The sequence below is a fragment of the Tachyglossus aculeatus genome, unplaced genomic scaffold, assembly GCF_015852505.1.
Source record: "Tachyglossus aculeatus isolate mTacAcu1 unplaced genomic scaffold, mTacAcu1.pri scaffold_116_arrow_ctg1, whole genome shotgun sequence".
NCBI classification, from domain to species: domain Eukaryota; kingdom Metazoa; phylum Chordata; class Mammalia; order Monotremata; family Tachyglossidae; genus Tachyglossus; species Tachyglossus aculeatus.
Genome location: NW_024044848.1, coordinates 1387547 through 1405754, shown reverse-complemented (window position 1 = coordinate 1405754; position 18208 = coordinate 1387547). Strand labels below are relative to the sequence as shown.

The window sequence follows — 18208 nt, the reverse complement described above, 5'->3', positions numbered from 1 at the left end:
GCCCAACGCCGAGCGGGAAAGAGGAGGTCAGGCTAAACAGACGGGGGTTGAGAGTGAGATAGGGGATATGCGGGAACAGTTCAGGCAGATTGGTGTGGGAAGCAAGAAATCGATCGTTAAAAGCGGGGAGGGGATGAGAGCGGTTTCAGCCCTACAGCTGGCTCTGGAAGAGGCGGCGGCGAGGGGAGAGGACGTCGCGGGATGGGAGGTATTCCCTGTAATAGAAAGACCAGACGGGGAACGAGGTTTCGCCCCGATACCTTGGGTGAAACTCAAAGAGTTGAAGGCGGCGTGTGCCGCCTACGGTCCCAGCTCCCCTTATGTGAGCCAGCTCCTGGACAATATGTCCCTGGAAAGCGTTTTGATCCCGAATGATTGGAAATCCCTTGCCCGCGGGTGTTTGGATCCCGGACAGAGCCTTATATGGATGTCTGAGTTTACCACCGCTGCGAAAGAAATAATACACAGACGGGGTTTCCCGAACCCCGCCGAGGCTTTTGCAGCCGTAACCGGGACGGGACAATTCGAGACTACTGAGACACAGGTCAACTACGATCCCGGGACGTATGTAGTGATTGCCAGGGTTGCCCTCACTGCCTGGCAAAAGGTTCCCAAGAAAGGGGACCGTCGCTCCCCCTTAACGCAGATCAGACAGCGCCCAGACTAGGCAATTCAAGATTTCGTCTCACGCATGCAGTCCGCGGTCTCCCGCATTATAGGGGATCGGGACAGCGCCGAAATTGTACTGAAGCAGATGATCCGAGAGAACGCGAATAGTGCCTGCAGGAAAGCATTGGCAGGGCTGCCCAGAGAGGCCCCATTGGGGGACATCTTGCAACGATGCGAAGGGGTTGGAGGAGAAGAGTACAAGGCCCAGGTGCTTGCGGGGGCAATAGTGAAAGGATTATCGGGAGTCGGGGAAAGGGGGCGACAGTGCTTTCGGTGAGGGCGGACGGGACACCTGATGGCCCAATGCCGAGCTCAGGACAACAGCGGACCCCAGCACAGCCGGGAAGGGGTGTGACCTGCTTTGAATGCGGGAAGCACGGGCATTCTGCGAAACAATGCCGATCGAAGCGGAGACCCCGAACGACGTCGGGAAACGGGCGAGGGGCCCCGCGCGGGCCCCTAATCACGCTTTCCCCGTTTCAGCCGCGGGAGAGAGCCCGAAAAGGGGTTCTCTCGTAGAGGAGTACCAGAGGCTTCGGTCCCGGGAGCCACTTGGACTGAGGTCCGATGCCTGGCCCCAGTGGAAATCCGACCCGGGGACACTGTAAACGTCCCAATACAGCCCCTCCCCTGGAGGGCCCTAGTGGTGGGGCTCCAGACAAGAGCGGCGGGGGTCGTTCATTCGTCCGAACGGGGGGAAGGGCCCGGGAAGATCCCCCTCACCAATCATCACCCGTATGGTTTATACCTGGGATCGGGAACGGTCATTGCTCGCGCGACGCCCCTTGACCCCCCGCCCTTTGATTCCTCGCCCCCAGCCATTGGAATAATACAAGAAATAACCCTTGAAAAACCCTGGCGGACCCTCTTAGTTGAGGGAAAACCCCTTAAAGGGCTCCTGGACACCGGGGTCGACCGCTCCGTTATTCAGGATTGCTGCTGGCCACTAGCAAACCACTCGATGGGGGTGCAAGGCGTGGGGGGACTGCAAGCCGCCAGAGAGGCGGGCCGTCCATTGATTTGGTCATGCCAAGGAAGGCAAGGTGCGTTCGTCCCACTGTGCGTTCAAGGGATCCGTATGAATCTGTGGGGGAGAGATGTGCTGCAAGGGCTGGGAGCCCACCTTATAGATGAAGCTGATCCTTTTTAGGAGGGGCCACTGGGTTCCGGGGCTTGTCGACACCCCCACTGGTATGGCTTCCACACCCACCGGTATGGGTGGACCAGTGGCCCCTGACCAAGGACAAGCTGCAGGCGCTGAGGGAGCTAGTTGCGCACCAATTTGCACAGGGGCACCTAGAGGAATCGTTCAGTCCCTGGAACGCCCCCGTATTCGTTATAAAAAAGAAAGCCGCGGGGAAGTGGCGCTTCCTCATGGATTTAAGAAAAATCAATGCGCTCATTATGCCAATGGGACCCCTGCAACCCGGATTGCCCTCCCCTAACATGATTCCAAAAAATCACCAGATCCGGGTCATAGACATAAAAGACTGCTTTTACAGCATCCCGTTACACCCTGACGACAGGGTGAAGTTCGCTTTTACTGTCCCGAGCCCGAATTTCGCGGAGACAGCACTCAGGTACCAGTGGAAGGTATTGCCATAGGGCATGTCTTGTAGTCCCACCATATGCCAGTGGTTCGTGGGGCAGATACTCGCCCCTTTCCGCAAGGAATACCCGGGGGCGACGATCGGCCATTACATAGACGACATCCTTCTGGGTATGCCAGACCAAGGGCATGTACAGACGCTCATCCGGCGAGTGGTGGCAGCCCTCGCAGCCCAGGGTTGATTCGTAGCACCAGAGAAGGTACAAGAATCAGCCCCGTACACGTACCTCGGGTTTGACGTCACCGAGACCCGGGTGACTCAAAGACCACCCCAAATTGACCCCCGAAAATACGTCACGTTAAACGATATGCAGGGTTTGGTAGGGAAGATTCAATGGATGCGCGCGAGAACGCCCATCCCCTCCGCCCTCATGCAACCCCTGTACGATCTCCTAAAAGGAGACCCCAATCTTAAATCGCGCCGCGAATGGACGGAGCTCGCGAAAAGCGCACTCCGAGAAATCACACAGCGGTTGGCGGGTAGCCATACTTGTCGAGCTGAGCCCCGCCTCCCCATGGAGGTCACGATATTTCGGGAGGGCAGCCTTTTCGCGGCTATACACCAAGAGGCCGAGATTCTCGAATGGTGTTATCCTCGAAACCCCTCCCGTGTTCTCCCAAAGGAGACTGGGCTTCTCGGCCGCTTTTGCCAGAACGCCATACAGAGGGTAGTTGCGCTCTCAGCCACTTACCCTATAGTCCATGTCGGGATAGCCATGGGAGACCTTGAGGCGATAGCCAGAGACAGCTTCCTGTGGGCCATGCTCCTACAGCGGGCCACCTTTACAGAACGCTCCCCTTTGACTCTTAGCCACTTATACGAGGGATCGGACATTCTGACCCCTCGGGTGATCTCCGATACTCCGGCCGAAGGAGACAATGTCTTTACAGACGCCACCAAAGAACACCGGGCAGCAGTTTTCAATCAGACCACCGGTGCCTTGTCGGTGCTCGACACACCATACGGCTCGACTCAGCGAAATGAACTTTTCGCTATCATATGGGCAATGACTAACTACCCCCAGGCGATCAACATTATCTCGGATAGCCTGTATGCCGTTAATCTTGCCCGACGAATCGAAACCTCCATACTTTTCGACCGGCACTCGGAGGTTGGGAACATGATCTCTCGGCTTCAGGCTGCCGTAGCGGCTAGGGAATGTAGGGTATACCTCATGCACGTCCGTTCCCACACGGACGGACAAGGGCCGATCTTTGAAGGCAACCGCACTGTGGATGCCAGCCTACACCCCACAAGGCCGTCACTAATGGGGCTGGATGCCGCAGCTGCGGCGCATAGGGAGTTCCATCTCCCGGCTACCTCGCTCCACCGGCTGTATGGGATCACTAGAGAGGAAGCCCGGTCTATTGTCCGGCGCTGTACTCGCTGTCTTCCATTTGCCCCACGGCCGGCAGGGTCGACGGGAGTGAACCCCTGGGGGCTCACGCCGAACGAGCTGTGGCAAATGGACGTCACCCATTGGGGGAACTCCACGGTTCATATGACCATCGAAACCTTCTCCGGATTCATGCTGGCGACACGCCAAGCCGGAGAGGCCGCAAAACATGTGCAAAACCATTTGTACCATTGCTTCGCCACTATAGGCACACCCCAGGAGATAAAGACCGATAATGGCCCCAGTTATGTCTCCAAAGCCATGTCCCTCTTTTTCTCCTCCTTTGGCATCTCCCATGTTACCGGGATACCTTACAACCCCAACGGTCAAGGCATAGTGGAAAGGGCAAACAGGACGCTGAAAACTCTCCTGCAAAAGCAGGGGGTGGGGAAGCGGGTCACGCAGTGCGCCCTAGACAAGGCAACGTTCACCCATAACTTTCTATCCGTCGATCGGGAGACGGGAATCTCCCCCGCCATGCGGCAACTCTGCCACACGTCCACGACCATGAAACCCCGGCGCCACCACCCACATGCACGCACTACAGGGCGAGCGATGTGGCGTACTGCGGAGGGCGATTGGCGCGGTCCTGATCCAGTACTAATTCGGGGTCGAGGATACGCTTGTATCTCCACAGGTGACGGCCCCGTTTGGATCTCTTCGCGACACCTCCGCCTCGTCGAGGAAGACGATGCCCAGAGGCAGGGGAGGTCCCAGCGCCCTGATTCTCCTCCTCCTCCTTCCCCTTTCCCTTCTTCTCCCCGGGGGCGCGGTGGGGAGGGAGGCCGGGACACGGACTAACTGGACTGCTCTGGTAAATAGCCGCCTGAAGGATGTCGAGGAGTGGAGCGGGGTTTGGAGGTGGGCCCTCCTCACCAATGCGCCTTTGTTACGCATGGTCTCCTGGAAGGAGGACTCCCCTCAACTCTCATTCCAAGGGAACGTGACCAAGCTCACGGGCCAACACCGGGGACAGCCCCCGGAAACAGCGCAGCGTGAGATCCGTATCCGGGGCGCCATCTTGCGCAGCGCTGGTCCCCCCATATGCTTGTACACCGGCAATGGGGCTTTCTCGAACCAGCCCGAGGTAACCCGATCTTGCTTGCGGTTGATAAATTTCACTTACACACTGGAAGTCAACATACCCCAAGGTCAGGGGCACCCCACACACCGAAACCTTACCCTGCTGGGGATCCACGGCACACTTCGGTGCACCCCCAACGGCAAAGAATCCAGCGAGGGAAGCGGGGGGTACTTCGGCCATATCCGAAATGCGAGCTCACTCCCCGGTCCCGAGAGAAAGTGCGCCGAGGGTCGGGGTGGGGTCTGGACGCCTCTAACTGCCTGTTCCACGGGCATATTCCGCTGTATTCCCCATAACGGAAACGGTACCCTCCTACTCACCTGGGATAACCACATTAGGAACCACACATATACGGAGGCGGCCGCGCCCGGGCTTTATTCGCTACCGTGGGGGACGCGCCACCCCGGTCTCTGGAAAGCCTTTACTTCCCTACGCTCTCCCACCGCGACCGTCAGGGTCCGCTCGTGCGCCTGCCCTGACGGGGCGACGTGCCAGGACTTCCCTTTCTCGGTGTATCGTATTATTTCCCATGAAGGTCTGAACGTTTCCCTGCACTCGCAGGGCAATTGTACCGACCATGATTATGCCTTTCAAGGGAACGCCCGCATCCCTGCCCCTTACGCGCTTATAGCCTGCCCGAGTAATGACTCTGGCTGGAACCTTACCGCCTCCCAGTCGGCTGATGGAGACTTCTCCTTGTCCACCACGGGTTCCTCACAATGCGTCCTTATGTCTCGGGCGCGACCCATGACCACAGAGGGCACGGCAGATTACGCTGTTTGGCTCGTCCGGCGACCCCGCTACACCCTTGTACCCGTTAAGTCCGCTGACCCTTGGTTTTCCCAGGCCTCCGACCATCGGTGGCACACCCTAGCGACCCGCTTGCGCGGCATGCGCACCCGCAGGGAATTGTTTGAGGCCATACTGGGTATCGCGAACCTCGCGTTTTCGGCCTTCCAGGAATGGCAAATCCAGAATCTGTACGATCGGACTGGTTTCCTCGCGTCTCAGCTCTCGGCCTTCATGCACTCCACCCAACTGGCGTGGGAGGTTCAGCGTCACCTGGACGCTTCCCTGCAGCAAGAGCTGGTCGGCCTTGAGCATGTGATCGAGACGCTCGGCGATGAGGTTCGCCTCCTGTCCCTACGGCAGGCAGTGAAATGCGACTACCGGTATCAGCATGTCTGCGTGCTTCCGCTCCGATGCAACGCCACCAATTCTTTGTTCCCTGCCTCCTGGGACGGAGTGAAGAAACACCTGGAGGGACTCTTCCTGGCCGCCAACGTAACCGGCGAGTTACAGGAGCTGTCCCACCTTATCGACGAGCTCAACGCCCAGTCACTTCACCTCCCCAAGGCTTGGGACGACCTCAACTGCGGGGAGGACGCGGTGGAGGAACTCTGGGATTGGATCGAACGCGTGACGCCAGGGGGATTGGCCCCTTGGCTGGTCTCGATCCTTGCCGCCACCGGGGGGGGTTTGCTTTTGCTCATGTGCCTCCCGTGCCTCCTTCGTCTCTTTTGCTCCATTGTTGCCCTGGTGGCCCGCGAGATTAAGGTCGAGATGCTCCCATTGCGCGGACGCCCTTAGCGGTCCCCGCCATAACGGGAGGGGGACACGTGGGGAGCGTGGGAAGGCGCTGAGACAGGGAGTATGTGCACACAAACCGTACCCAACGGCTCAAAGCCAAACAGACTCAACAACAGGAGATAAAGGGACCAGGGCAAGAAAAACAAGCTTGCACCTGCAAGGCTCGGAGGCAACCTCAAGGCCATATCCGCAGCCAGCGATGGTTGGCAACGGGTGGCTGGGGGCCAGCCAGAGCAAACGCTTCGTGATGGACAGAGCTGTTGCTAGGCTAGTGGCTGGAGGGTGGCGAGTGAGTGTGCTACATGGCCTGAGAAAACCCTGCCCCCGGGCAACGGGGGGTATAAGAGACGAACAAGACAAGGGGGGGCATACTGGTGCTCTCTCTCCCTCCCTCTCTCTCGCTCTCTCTCTCGTTCTCTCTCTCTTTATTAACCATCTAATCGCTGATAGCAAATAAACGGCAACCAAGCTTTGGACCTCTGGCTGACTCTTCCTGGTGTGAACGCGCGTCCCGCGTCCGGAGACGTCCAAAGACCCGGAGAGGGTAAGAACCCGAGAGTTGCCCCCGAAACCACGGGGAGCAACGGTTCACCCCTCACATCCAAGCCGTCACCAAAACATGCCGGTCTCAGCTCCACAACATTGCCAAGATCTGCCCTTTCCTCTCTATCCAAACTGCTACCCTGCTCGTTCAAGCTCTCATCATATCCCGTCTGGACTACTGTATCAGCCTCCTCTCTGATCTCCCATCCTCTTGTCTCTCCCCACTTCAATCCATACTGCACGCCATTGCCCGGATTGTCTTTGTCCAGAAACGCTCTGTACATGTTACTCCCCTCCTCAAAAATCTCCAGTGGCTACCAGTTAACCTACGCATCAAGCAAAAACAAAAACCCCTCACTCGGCTTCAAGGCTCTCCGTCACCTCGCCCCCTTCTACCTCACCTCCCTTCTCTCCTTCTACAGCTCAGTCCGCACCCTCCGCTCCTCTGCTGCTAATCTCCTCACCGTGCCTCGTTCTCGCCTGCCCCGCCGTCGACACCCGGCCCACGTCATCCCCCTGGCCTGGAATGCCCTCCCTCCCAACATCTGCCAAGCTAGCTCTCTTCCTCCCTTCAAGGCCCTACTGAGAGCTCAACTCCTCCAGGAGGCCTTCCCAGACTGAGCCCCCTCCTTCCTTTCCCCCTCCTCCCCCTCGCCATCCCCCCACCTTACCTCCTTCCCTTCCCCACAGCACCTGTATATATGTACATATGTTTGTACATATTTATTACTCTATTCATTTATTTATTTTACTTGTACATATCTCTTCTATTTATTTTATTTTGTTAATATGTTTGGTTTTGTTCTCTGTCTCCCCCTTCTAGACTGTGAGCCCACTGTTGGGTAGAGAACGTCTCTATATGTTGCCAACTTGTACTTCCCAAGCGCTTAATACAGTGCTGTGCACACAGTAAGTGCTCAATAAATACGATTGATTGATTGATTGATTGATTGATCCGAGGCTCTGGACTCTGGAGCTCTGGGTCTCTATGGCCTTGAGGAAACTGGGGCTCTAGGGCTCTGCGGATCTGAGTCTCTGGGGATCTAGGGCTCTGGGACTTTGGGGCCCATGGGAGTAGTGGTCTTCACTCTTTCGCCACTGATGTACTGGGACCCTGGGGCTTTGGGGCTCCTGGGGCTCTGGGGCTCTGAGGTCCAGGGACGGCTTGTGCTTTGTGGCTCCTGGGACCCTCTAGCTCAGGGGCCTTGGAGCTCTGGAGCTCCTGGGGTTCTTTGGACTCCAGGGCTCCATAAGTTCTGGGGATCGAGGCCTTTGGGCTCTGGGGCTCCTGGAACTCCTGGGGCTCTGGAATTCTGTACTCTGGGTACTGGTACTCTGTACTATGGTACTCTGTATTTTGTGTTCCTGGACCTCGAGGGCTTCTGGGGCTTTATGAGTCCTGGGACTCTGGAGCTACTGGGCCTCTGGAGTTTGGCGGCACTGGGGCTTTGGGGGCTCTGGGGTTCCTGGGGCTCCTAGGGCTCGCTCTGGGGCATTGAGGTTCCAGGCGCTCTGTGGCTCTGTACCCCGGGGTTCTGGAGCTCCTGTGGCTCAGGTGCTCTGGGGAATCTGAGGCTCTGGGTGGGGTTCCTGGGGCTCCTAGGGCTCTGGGGCATTAGGGTTCCAGGAGCTCTGTGTCTCTGTACTCCGGGGTTCTGGGGCACCTGGGGCTCAGGTGTTCTGGAGAATCTGAGGCTCTGGGTTTCCTGGGGCTCTGAGGTTCTGAAAGCTCAGGGGTTCTGGGGCTATGTGGCTCTTGTATCTATGGGCCTCCTGGGGCTATAGGATTCCTGGGCTTCTTTGGCACTTGTGGCTCTAGGGCTCTAGGGTCGTGGGGTTCATGGGACTTCATGGCTCCTGGGGCTCTGGCGCTCTGGTGCTCCTAGGCTTTTTTGAATTCTCTGTGTTCTGGGTCTCTGAGGTCTAAGGGATTCTGGGACTTTGGGGCTCTGGACCCTGGGTCCTTAGGGCCACTGGGACTCTGGGACTCAAAAGGTTCTAGTAATTCAGGGTTGCTAGGGCTCTGGGGATCTGGGGCACTTAAAGTTCTTGGGACTCCAGGACTCCTGGGGTCCAGGTCTCTAGGTTCCGGGGGTGCTGGAGCTCTGGGGCTTAAAGGACTGTAGGGTTCGGGTTTCTCTAGGTTTCTGAGGCCTAGCGGCTCCTGGTGCTCTGGGTTCTGGATTCTGGGACTTGGTGATCCTGAAACTATGGGGCTCCTGGGGTTCTAGTACTCTGGGGCCAGGGGCTACTGAGACTCTGGGGGTCTTGGGCCCTGGGGCTTTGGGGGTTCTTGGACTCTAGGGTGGGTCTCTGGGGATCTGGGGCTATGGGCCTTTGAGGCTACTGGGACTCAGGGGCTCCGGGCTCTGAAGCTCCTGCAGCTCCTGCAGCTCCGAATTCTGGGGCTATTGACTTTGTGTCTGCTGGAACTCAGAAGCTCTGGGCTCTGGGCTCTGCAGATCCTCTGGCTCTGGAATGTGAGGTATTAGTGCTCTGAGTCTCTGGAGTCCTTGGGCTCTGTGGCTCTGTGGCTCTGTGGCTATGGGGTTCTTGGAGTTCTGGGGCTCTGGGCTCTGGGGCTCCTGGGACTTTGGATTTCCTGAGGCTCTTGAGCTTTGGGGTCCTGGGATTCCTCGGGTACTTTGGGCTACAGGGCTAGTCCTGGGATTCCTCGGGTACTTTGGTCTACAGGGCTACTGTGGCTAGGCTTGTGGTTTGTGGGCTGCTGGTACTCTGAGCCTCTGGGACCCTAGGCTAGGGGACTCCTGGGACTCTGGGGCTCTGGGACTCTGGAATATGAAGTACCTGGGGCTCAGGCACTCCTGGAGCTCGGGTGCTCCCCGGGCTCTGGGGGTCTTGGGAATCGAGGAGCTCTGGTCCTCTGGACTCTTGGACTCCTAGACTCTGGGATTCTGGGGCTCCTGAAATTTTTGGGACTCTAGCGCTCCTGGGGTTCTGGGAATCTGGACCTCTGACGCTATAGAGCTCCTGCTACTCTGGGGCTCTGGGGCTCTAGGGTTTCCAGTCCTGGACATTTTGTTGCCAAAGGGCTCCTGGGACTCTGGGGCTCTGGGGCTCTGTGGCCTTGGTGTTCCAGAAATCTAGGGCTCTGGAACCTTGGGTCTCTGGGGACTTGGGGCTCCTTTTTCTGGGGCTATTGGTCTCTGCTGCTCATGGGCTTATGGGGTTCTTGGAACTGCAGGGACCCTGGGATCTGGGGATCTGGTGTCCTGTGGCTTTTAGACTCCTGGGACTGTGCGGCTTTGGGATCTGGGAATCCTTGGGTTATGGGGATTTAGTGCTCCGGGTACCTGGGTCCTTGGGACGCTCTACCGTTGAGGTTCCTGGGATATCTGGAGCTCTGGACCTTTGGGGTTCCTGGGATATTTGGGCTCTCAGACCTTGGGGATCCTCTGAGTGGGGGTCTGGGGTTTAAGAGCTCCTGGGTTATTTAAGATTCAAGGACTCCCGGGCCTCAGGGCTCTGGGGCTTCAGGGGATCTGGGACTCCATGGGCACAGCGGATTTGGGGCTCTGGAGCTTTGAGATTCCTGGGACCCTGGGGCCCTGAAATCTCGGGGTCTGATACTCCAGGGGCACAGGAGATCTGGAACTCTGGGATTCTGCACTCTGGGGCTTTTTGGGTAGTGGGGCTCTGGGGCCTTGGTTCTCCTGGTGTTTTGGTGCTCCTGGGTTCTCGGGATCTGGAGCCTTGGCCCTGCTGAGGCTCTGGCTCTCTGGGGTTCACTGGGGCTCTGGGAGTTTCGAACCTCTGTCCTCCTTCGTTCTTGTTGTTTGGGGCTCCTAGAGATTCCAAGGCTTCTGGGGCTTAGGGGCTCCGGGGGTGAGAGGCTGTGGCCCTCCTGGGGCATAGGGGATCTGGGGTTCTGGGTTGATGGGGCTCCAAGGAATTTACGACTCTGGTGTCTGGGACATCAGAGGCTCTTTGGGCTCTGCGGGTCCTGGGTCTGTCGAGCCAGATGGCCTTGTGGCTCCTGATTCTCTGGGGCTCTGGGTCCCCTGAGCCTTGGGACTCTCTGGGCTCTGGGGCTTTGGATTCTGGGGCTCTGGGGCCCCTGGCTGTGGCCTGGGGGTTCCTGGGACTCTGGGGTTCCTGGGGTTTCTGGGAGCTCAGGGTCTCTGGGGCTCTGGGGTGTTGGGGCTCCTGGGCTCTGGGAAGTCTGAGGTCTGGGGCTCCGGGTTCTAGGGGCTCCTGGGGCTCTGGGTCTCTGGGACTCTGCAGCCTGGGGAATCCTGGAGCTCTTTGTCATTGGGGCATCTGGGGTTCCGGGGCTCCAGGGTTTATAAGGATCTGGGGCCTTGGGGATGATGGGGCTCTGTGCCTTTGTGACTTTTTCTACACTAGACCTCTGGGCTTTGGGGCTTCTGCGGCTTTGGGTCTCTGGGGACTTGTGGCTCCTAGTATTCTGAGGTTCTGGAGATCTGGAGCTTCTGGTGTTATGTGATCTTGGGGCTTCTGTAGCTCTGGGGCTCTGGGGACTTAGGGAACCTCAGGCTCTGTATCTCTGTTACTTCTCAAGCACGAGGAATCTGGGTCTCTGGGTTTCCGGGTGGTCTGGGGCTCGGGCAGTAGGTCGCCTTGTGATCCTTGGACTTTTGTGCTCCATTGACTCTGAAGCTATGGGGAATTATAGCTCTTCGGTTTATGGGTCTTTACGGCCTTGGAGCACCTCGAGCTCTAGGACTTCTGTTGTTCTGGGCTCTTGCTTCTTGGGGCACTGGGCTATTAGGGATCCTGAGGCTCTGTGGGCCTGTGGCACTGGGGCCCCTGGGGCCTTTGGGAGTGTAGGTGTTCTGGGGATCATGGTATTTGGTTCTCTGGGGCTTTGGGATTCCTGGGACTCTGAGGCTCTGAGCTCTGGAGCCACTGGGGCTCTGGTGTCCTGGGGATCTGGAACTCCTTGGCCTTTGGCCTTTTGGCTCCTTGGGCTCTGGGGCCCTGAGGTCTTTTGACTTCTGGCAATCAGGGACTCTGGAATCTGGGGCTCTGGGTGCCTTGGGTCTCGGGCTCTAAGGCCTAGGTGCTCCTTAGGGCTCCTGGGTCTTTGGGTCTCCGGGGTCTTGGGGCTCCTGGCGATCAGGGGCTCCTGTTTCTCTGGGGTTCCTGTGGCTCTGGGACCTTCTGGCTCCTGGAGGTCTGGGGTTACTGGAGTTCTGGACTTCTGATGTTCTGGTGTTCTGCAGCTACTGGGGTTGCTCGTACTCCAGGTTTCCTAAGACTATGGGGCTCCTGGGGCTGTGAGGCTCCTGGGACTCTGAGGCTCTGGGCTCTGGGGCTTCTGGGTTTCTGGGCCTCCTGGGCCCTGGGCTCTGTACTCTGTGGCTCTGGGGTCTTGGGCCTCATAGGCTTCTGGAGTTCTAGGGCGCTGGGGAGTCTGGCATTCATTGAGCATCAGGACTCCCTGGGTCCTGTGGATATGGGGGTCCGAAGCTTGGAGGCTACTGGGACTCTGGGGCTGTGGGCTCACGGGTTCTTGGGACTCTGGGGCACCTGCATATCTGGGGTATAGGTCCCTTGAGGTCCTGGGGCTCCTGATGCTCCGAGGCTTTGGGGACTTGGGACTCCTGGGGCTCTGGGACCCTTTGGTCCTGTTGTTCCTGAGACACTTGGGCTCCTGGGCTCTGTGGCTCTGGAGCTTTGGGGCTCCTAGTATCCTCGTCTAGCTCTCCTAGCTCTCTTAGAGATCTAGTCTTCTGGACTGTGAGCCCGCTGTTGGATAGGGACCGTCTCTATATGTTGCCAACTTGTACTTCCCAAGCGCTTAGTACAGTGCTCTGCACACAGAAAGCGCTCAATAAATACGAGTGAATGAATGAATGAATGAATGAATGAATGATCCTGGGTCTCAGGGCCCTGGGGCCTTGGGGATCTTGGGGCTCAGGGGCTACGGGGGCTCTGGAGCTGTGGTGCTGTGGGGCTCCTGGGGCTAGAGGGGCCCAGGGGATCCTGGGCCTCGGAGACTCTGGGCTTGTATTTATTGAGCACTTACTGTGTGCAGAGCACTGTACTAAGCGCTTGGAAAGTAGAGTTCGGCAACAGATATAAACAATTTCTATCCAATAACGGGCTTACAGTCTAGAAAGGGGAGGCAGACAATAAAACAAAACAAGTAGACAGGTATCACTAGCATCAAAATAGATCAATAGAATTATAGATATATAAACATGATTAATAAAATAAACAGAATAATAAATATGTACAAATATACATAAGTGCTGTGGGGCGTGGAGGGGGGATGGAGCAGAGTTGGGGTGGAGCAGAGGGATGGAGTAGGATGATAGGGAGGGGAAGAGGAGCAGAGGAAAAGGCGGGCTCAGTCTGGAAAGTCCTCCTGGAGGAGGTGAGCTCTCAGAAGGGCTTTGAAGGGAGGAAGAGAGCTAGTTTGGTGGATGTGAAGCGGGAGGGCACTCCAGGCCAGAGGTAGGACGTGAGCCAGGGATCAATGGTGGGACAGGCAAGAACGAGGTACAGTGAGGAGGTTAGTGGCAGAAGAGCAGAGTGTGCGGGCTTGGCTGTAGAAGGAGAGAAGGGAGGTGAGGCAGGAGGGGGAAAGTGATTAATAATAACAATAATAGTATTTATTAAGCGCTTACTATGTGCAAAACACTGTTCTAAGCGCTACTGCAAAGCACTGTTCTAAGCACTCGGGAGGTTACAAGGTGATCAGGTTGTCCCACGGGGGGCTAACAGTCTTCATTCCCATTTTACAGATGAGGTAACTGAGGCCCAGAGAAGTGAAGTGTCTTGCCCAAAGTCACACAGTTGACCAGTGGTGGAGCCGGGATTTGAACTCATGACCTCTGACTCCAAAGCTCGGTCTCTTTCCACTGAGCCACGCTACTTCTCCAATTGGGGATTTTGAAGCCAATAGTGAAGAGATTTGCTTCATGCGAAGGTTGATAGGCAAGCACTTAAGATTTTTGAGGAGCGGGGTGAAATTCCCAGAGTGTGAAGCAGTAGGGTGAAGTATAGACTGAAGCGGGGAGAGAAGGGAGGATGGGAGATCAGAAAGGAGCGTGATGCAGTAATCCAGTCGGGATAGGATGAGAGATTGTACCAACAAGGTAGCGGTTTCAATGGAGAGGAAAGGGCGGATCTTGACGATGTTATGAAGGAGAGACCTGCAGGTATTGGTGACGGATTGGTTGTGTGGGGTGAATGGGAGAGCGTAGTCAAGGATGACACCAAGGTTTTGGGCTTGTGAGACGGCAAGGATGGTAGTGCCAACCACAGTGCTTTGAAAGTCAGAGAGAGGACAAGGTTTGAGAAGGAAGAAAAGGAGCTCAGTCTTGGACATGTTGAGTTTTATATGGCGGTCAGATATCCAGGTGGAGATGTCCTGAAGGCAGGAAGAGATACGAGTCTGGAGGGAGGGAGAGAGAACAAGGGAGGAGATGTAGATTTGGGTATCATCCACTTAGAAATAATAGTTGAAGCCGTGTGAGTGAATGAGTTCGTCAAGGGAGTGAGTATAGATGGCGAACAGAAGAGGACCAAGAACTGACCCTTGATGAACCCCTACATTTAGGAGATGGGAGGGGGAGAAGGAGTCCGCGAAGGAGACTGAGAGGAGAACCAGGAGAGGATGGAGTCCATGAAGTCAAGGTTGGATAACGTGTTGCGGAGAAGGGGATTATCGACAGTGTCAAAGGCAGCTGAGAGGTCAAAGAGGATTAGGTTAGAGTAGAAGCCATTGAACTTGGCAAGAAGGAGTTCATTGATGACTTTATCGAGGGCAGTTTCGGTGGAGTGGAGGGGACAGAAGCCAGACTGGAGGGAGTCCAGGAGATAGTTGGAGTTGAGGAATTCGAGACGAGTTTAGACGACTCGCTCTAGGAGTTTGGAAAGCAAGGGTAGGAGGGACATAGGACGATAACTGGAAGGGGCAATGGGGTCAAGAGAGGGTTTTTGTTAGGATGGGGGAGACGTGGGCTTGTTTGAAGGCAGGGCAAGCAGTTGGAGATGGACGTTAAGGAGGGGAGGAGGGAAGGGGTGAGAATTTTTATAGAGTGAGAGGGAATGAGGTCTGAAGGACAGGTGGAGGGATGTGGCACTTGAGAGAGGGGAGGAGATCTCATCTGAAGATACTGCTGGGAAGGATGGGAAAGTAGCGGAGAGGGTTGGGCATGGGGGCATGGAGAAGGGGGAGGGGTGACTTTGAGGAGCTCAGACCAGATGGTGTTAATTTTCCTAATGAAGTAGGTGGCCAAATCTTTTGGGGAGAAGGATGGAGGAGGGGGAGGAACAGGGCCCTGAGGAGGGAGTTAAATGTCCGGAACAACTGACGGGGGTGATGGGCGTGGGTATCAATAAGGGAAGAAAACTAGTTTTGCTTGGCAGAGGAGAGGGCAGAGTGAAGACAGGAAAGGATAAACTTAAAGTGAATAAGGTTGGCCTGATGTTTAGACTTTCGCCAGCAGTGGTCAGCCGCTCGAGCATAAGAGTGAAGGAGGCAGACAGTGGCAGTGATCCAGGGCTGTGGGTTAGTGGTGCGAGAACGACCAAGGGAAAGGGAAGCTAGTGAGTCAAGTTGAGAAGAGAGGGTGGAGTTGAGAGTATCAATCTGGTCATCAAAAGTGGGTAGAGTGGATAGGGAGGCAAGGTGGAGTGTGATGTCCTGAGAAAGATAGATAGGGTCGAGAGAGCAGAGGTCACTGTGGGGGAGTAATAGAGTTATACGCGGGGAGGAGTGTGAGAGAGGAGGCAGGTGAGGAGGTTACGGTCAGAGAGAGGGATTTCAGAATTGGTGAGGATGGAGATAGTCCAGCGGTAAGAGATGATGACAACGAAGGTGTGACCCAGTTGGTGAGTGGACAAGGTGGGGTGAAGCAGGAGGTTCATGGAGTCGAGGAGTGTTAGAAGGTGGGCGGCGGAGGAGTCACCAGGCATATCCATGTGGATGTTGAAGTCTCCGAGGATCAGAGTGGGCATGGAAAAAGAGGAAGGAAAAGAAGGAAGGTGAAAAAAGTGTCAAAATGGTTAAAGAAGTTGGAGCTGGGATCAGGGGGCGGTAGATGACGGCTACAAGAATCTGGAGGGGGTGGTAGAAGCAGAGAATATGGGCTTCAAAGGAGGGGAAGGAAAGGGAAAGGGGAGGGTCATGGTGCAAAAGCTGCATTCGGGTGCGTTAAGGAAGCCGACACCTCCTTCTTTACCGGTGAGTCTGAGGGAGTGGGAGGAGAAGAGACCTCCGCTGGAGAGAGCAGCAGAATACACTGTCTCATCCGGGGTAATGGAGGTTTTCAGTGAGGGCGAGGAGGAGGAGAGAGCGGGAAAAGAACAGGTCAAGGATGAAAGGGAACTTACCTGTAATGGAGCGGGGGTTCCATTGGCTACATTAGCAGCAGCTGTGGAGGGAGGGGAGAGAGGGGGAAGGGTGCGGGGGGTAGAGAGGGTGTGGATGGGAATGAGTTTGTGGGGCGCTTGGCAGGGAGAGGAGGATGACGGGTAGGGTTGAGACAGGAGAACAGGGATGGGATGGGGTTGAAAGGGAGGGGTTTGGAGGGGAACTGCGCAAGACGAGTGGGAAGAGTGTTGGCGCTGGTGCAGAGTGATTCTACGGAGGGGGCGGGGAGGAGGGGTGGGGACGGAGCAAAGGGAGGGAAAGAGCTGGGTGGGAGAGGGGAAGGTGAGGATTGGGAAGGACAGATGGGAGCAGGGGAATTGAAAGGTCATGGTGAATTCAGTGAGGTAAATGACAGCACTGAGAGTAGTTAACAATTAACATACAATAGTAACAATAACATAAGCGGGTGTTGCCCTGAGTAGAAGGTTGAATTTTCCATGGGTCAGTCAAATCAAGAAGGCTAATGGCAAGAAGAGCCCAGGGGCTCATGGCTGAATTGTCTCTTAGGCAGTGGAGGAGGGAGTCCTGTGAATGACAGTTCTGGAGAAGGGTGAAACTGTTATAGGGGACGTGGGAGAGGAAAAGCCTGAGGAGAGGAGTAAATAATCAAATAACATTGGTGGGCTGAGTGCGAATGCAGGTAGTTCATTCGTTCATTCATTCATTCAATCGTATTTATTGAGTGCTTACTGTGTGCGGAGCACTGTACTAAGCGATTGGGAAGTACAAATCGGCAACATAGAGAGGTGGTCCCTACACAACAACAGGCTCAAAGTTTAGAAGGGGGAGAAAGACAACAAACCAAAACAAGTAGACAGGTGTCAATACCATCAGAATAAATAGAATTATAGTTATATAAACATCATTAATAAAATAGAGTAATAAATATGTACAGATAAAGTAAATAGAGTAATAAATATGTACAAATATATACAAGTGCTGTGGGGAGGGGAAGAGGTTAGGGCAGATGGAGGGAGGAGGGTTGATGGGGAGGGGAGGGGAGGGGGGGAGGAGGACCGGAAAAGGGGGGGAGCACAGTCTACGAAGACCCTCTGGAGGAGGTGAGCTCTCAGTAGGGCTATGAAGGGAGGAAGAGAGGTAGTTTGGCAGATGTGTGTAAGGAGGTCATTCGAGGCCAGAGGGACTCTTCCCCCATATTCTCCCAGGGATAAAGTGTGTCTGGGCCCAGGGAGAGGCGAAGAGTAGTGGTAGTAGTAAGGAGACCTGGGTTCTAATCCTGACTCTGCTATTAATTAATTAATTCAATCGTATTTATTGAGTGCTTATCGTGTGCAGATAACTGTACTAAACACTTGGAAAGTACAATTCGGCAACAGATAGAGACAATCCCTACCCAAAAACGAGCTCGAGGATCTGGGTACTAATCGTGGCTCTGCCCCTTGTCTGCTGGGTGATGATGGGCAAGGCACTTTGCTTCTCTGTGCCTCAAATAATGCATCTGTAAAATGAGAATTAAGACTGAGCCCTATGTGCTCGGTAAATGCCATTGCTTGATTAATTGATGGGTACATACCCCTGCCCCCTCTCAGGATCCCACCTGGAGAGTTTCCAGTACTCTACCAGTCTCAGCCAAGGGAGGGAGAGCCAAGCAGAGGGATACCTATTCCATTCTTAGCTTGGGCAGTGGCAACCGAGTGGAAGGCAATCTGCTACAAGTCAAAACGCACCTGGCAGCAGTGGCAGAGGAAAGAGTCGAGGGTGGAGACACAAATTTACTGAGTGGAAGAAGGCAATGGTAAACCACTTCTCTATTTTTACTAAGAAAAATCTATGGATACAGTCCCAGAATGCTTGCAGATGTAGGTGGGGCATTCTGGGAGAGATGCGTTCATGGAGTCGCTATAGGTTGGGGGCGAATCGACAGCATAAGTTAATACATGCCAGATCACTGCACATATTAATACTATTGAACACTACAGGTGACA

General features: G+C 55.5%; 1 non-coding gene across 1 annotated transcript; it reads left to right on the top strand.

The window, feature by feature from the left end:
- The first annotated feature begins 17802 nt into the window (after positions 1 to 17802).
- LOC119922671 lies at positions 17803 to 17940 on the top strand. The gene has a single exon (XR_005448686.1). It is a non-coding gene; the product is annotated as a small nucleolar RNA SNORA7 (small nucleolar RNA).
- Positions 17941 to 18208: the final 268 nt, after the last annotated feature.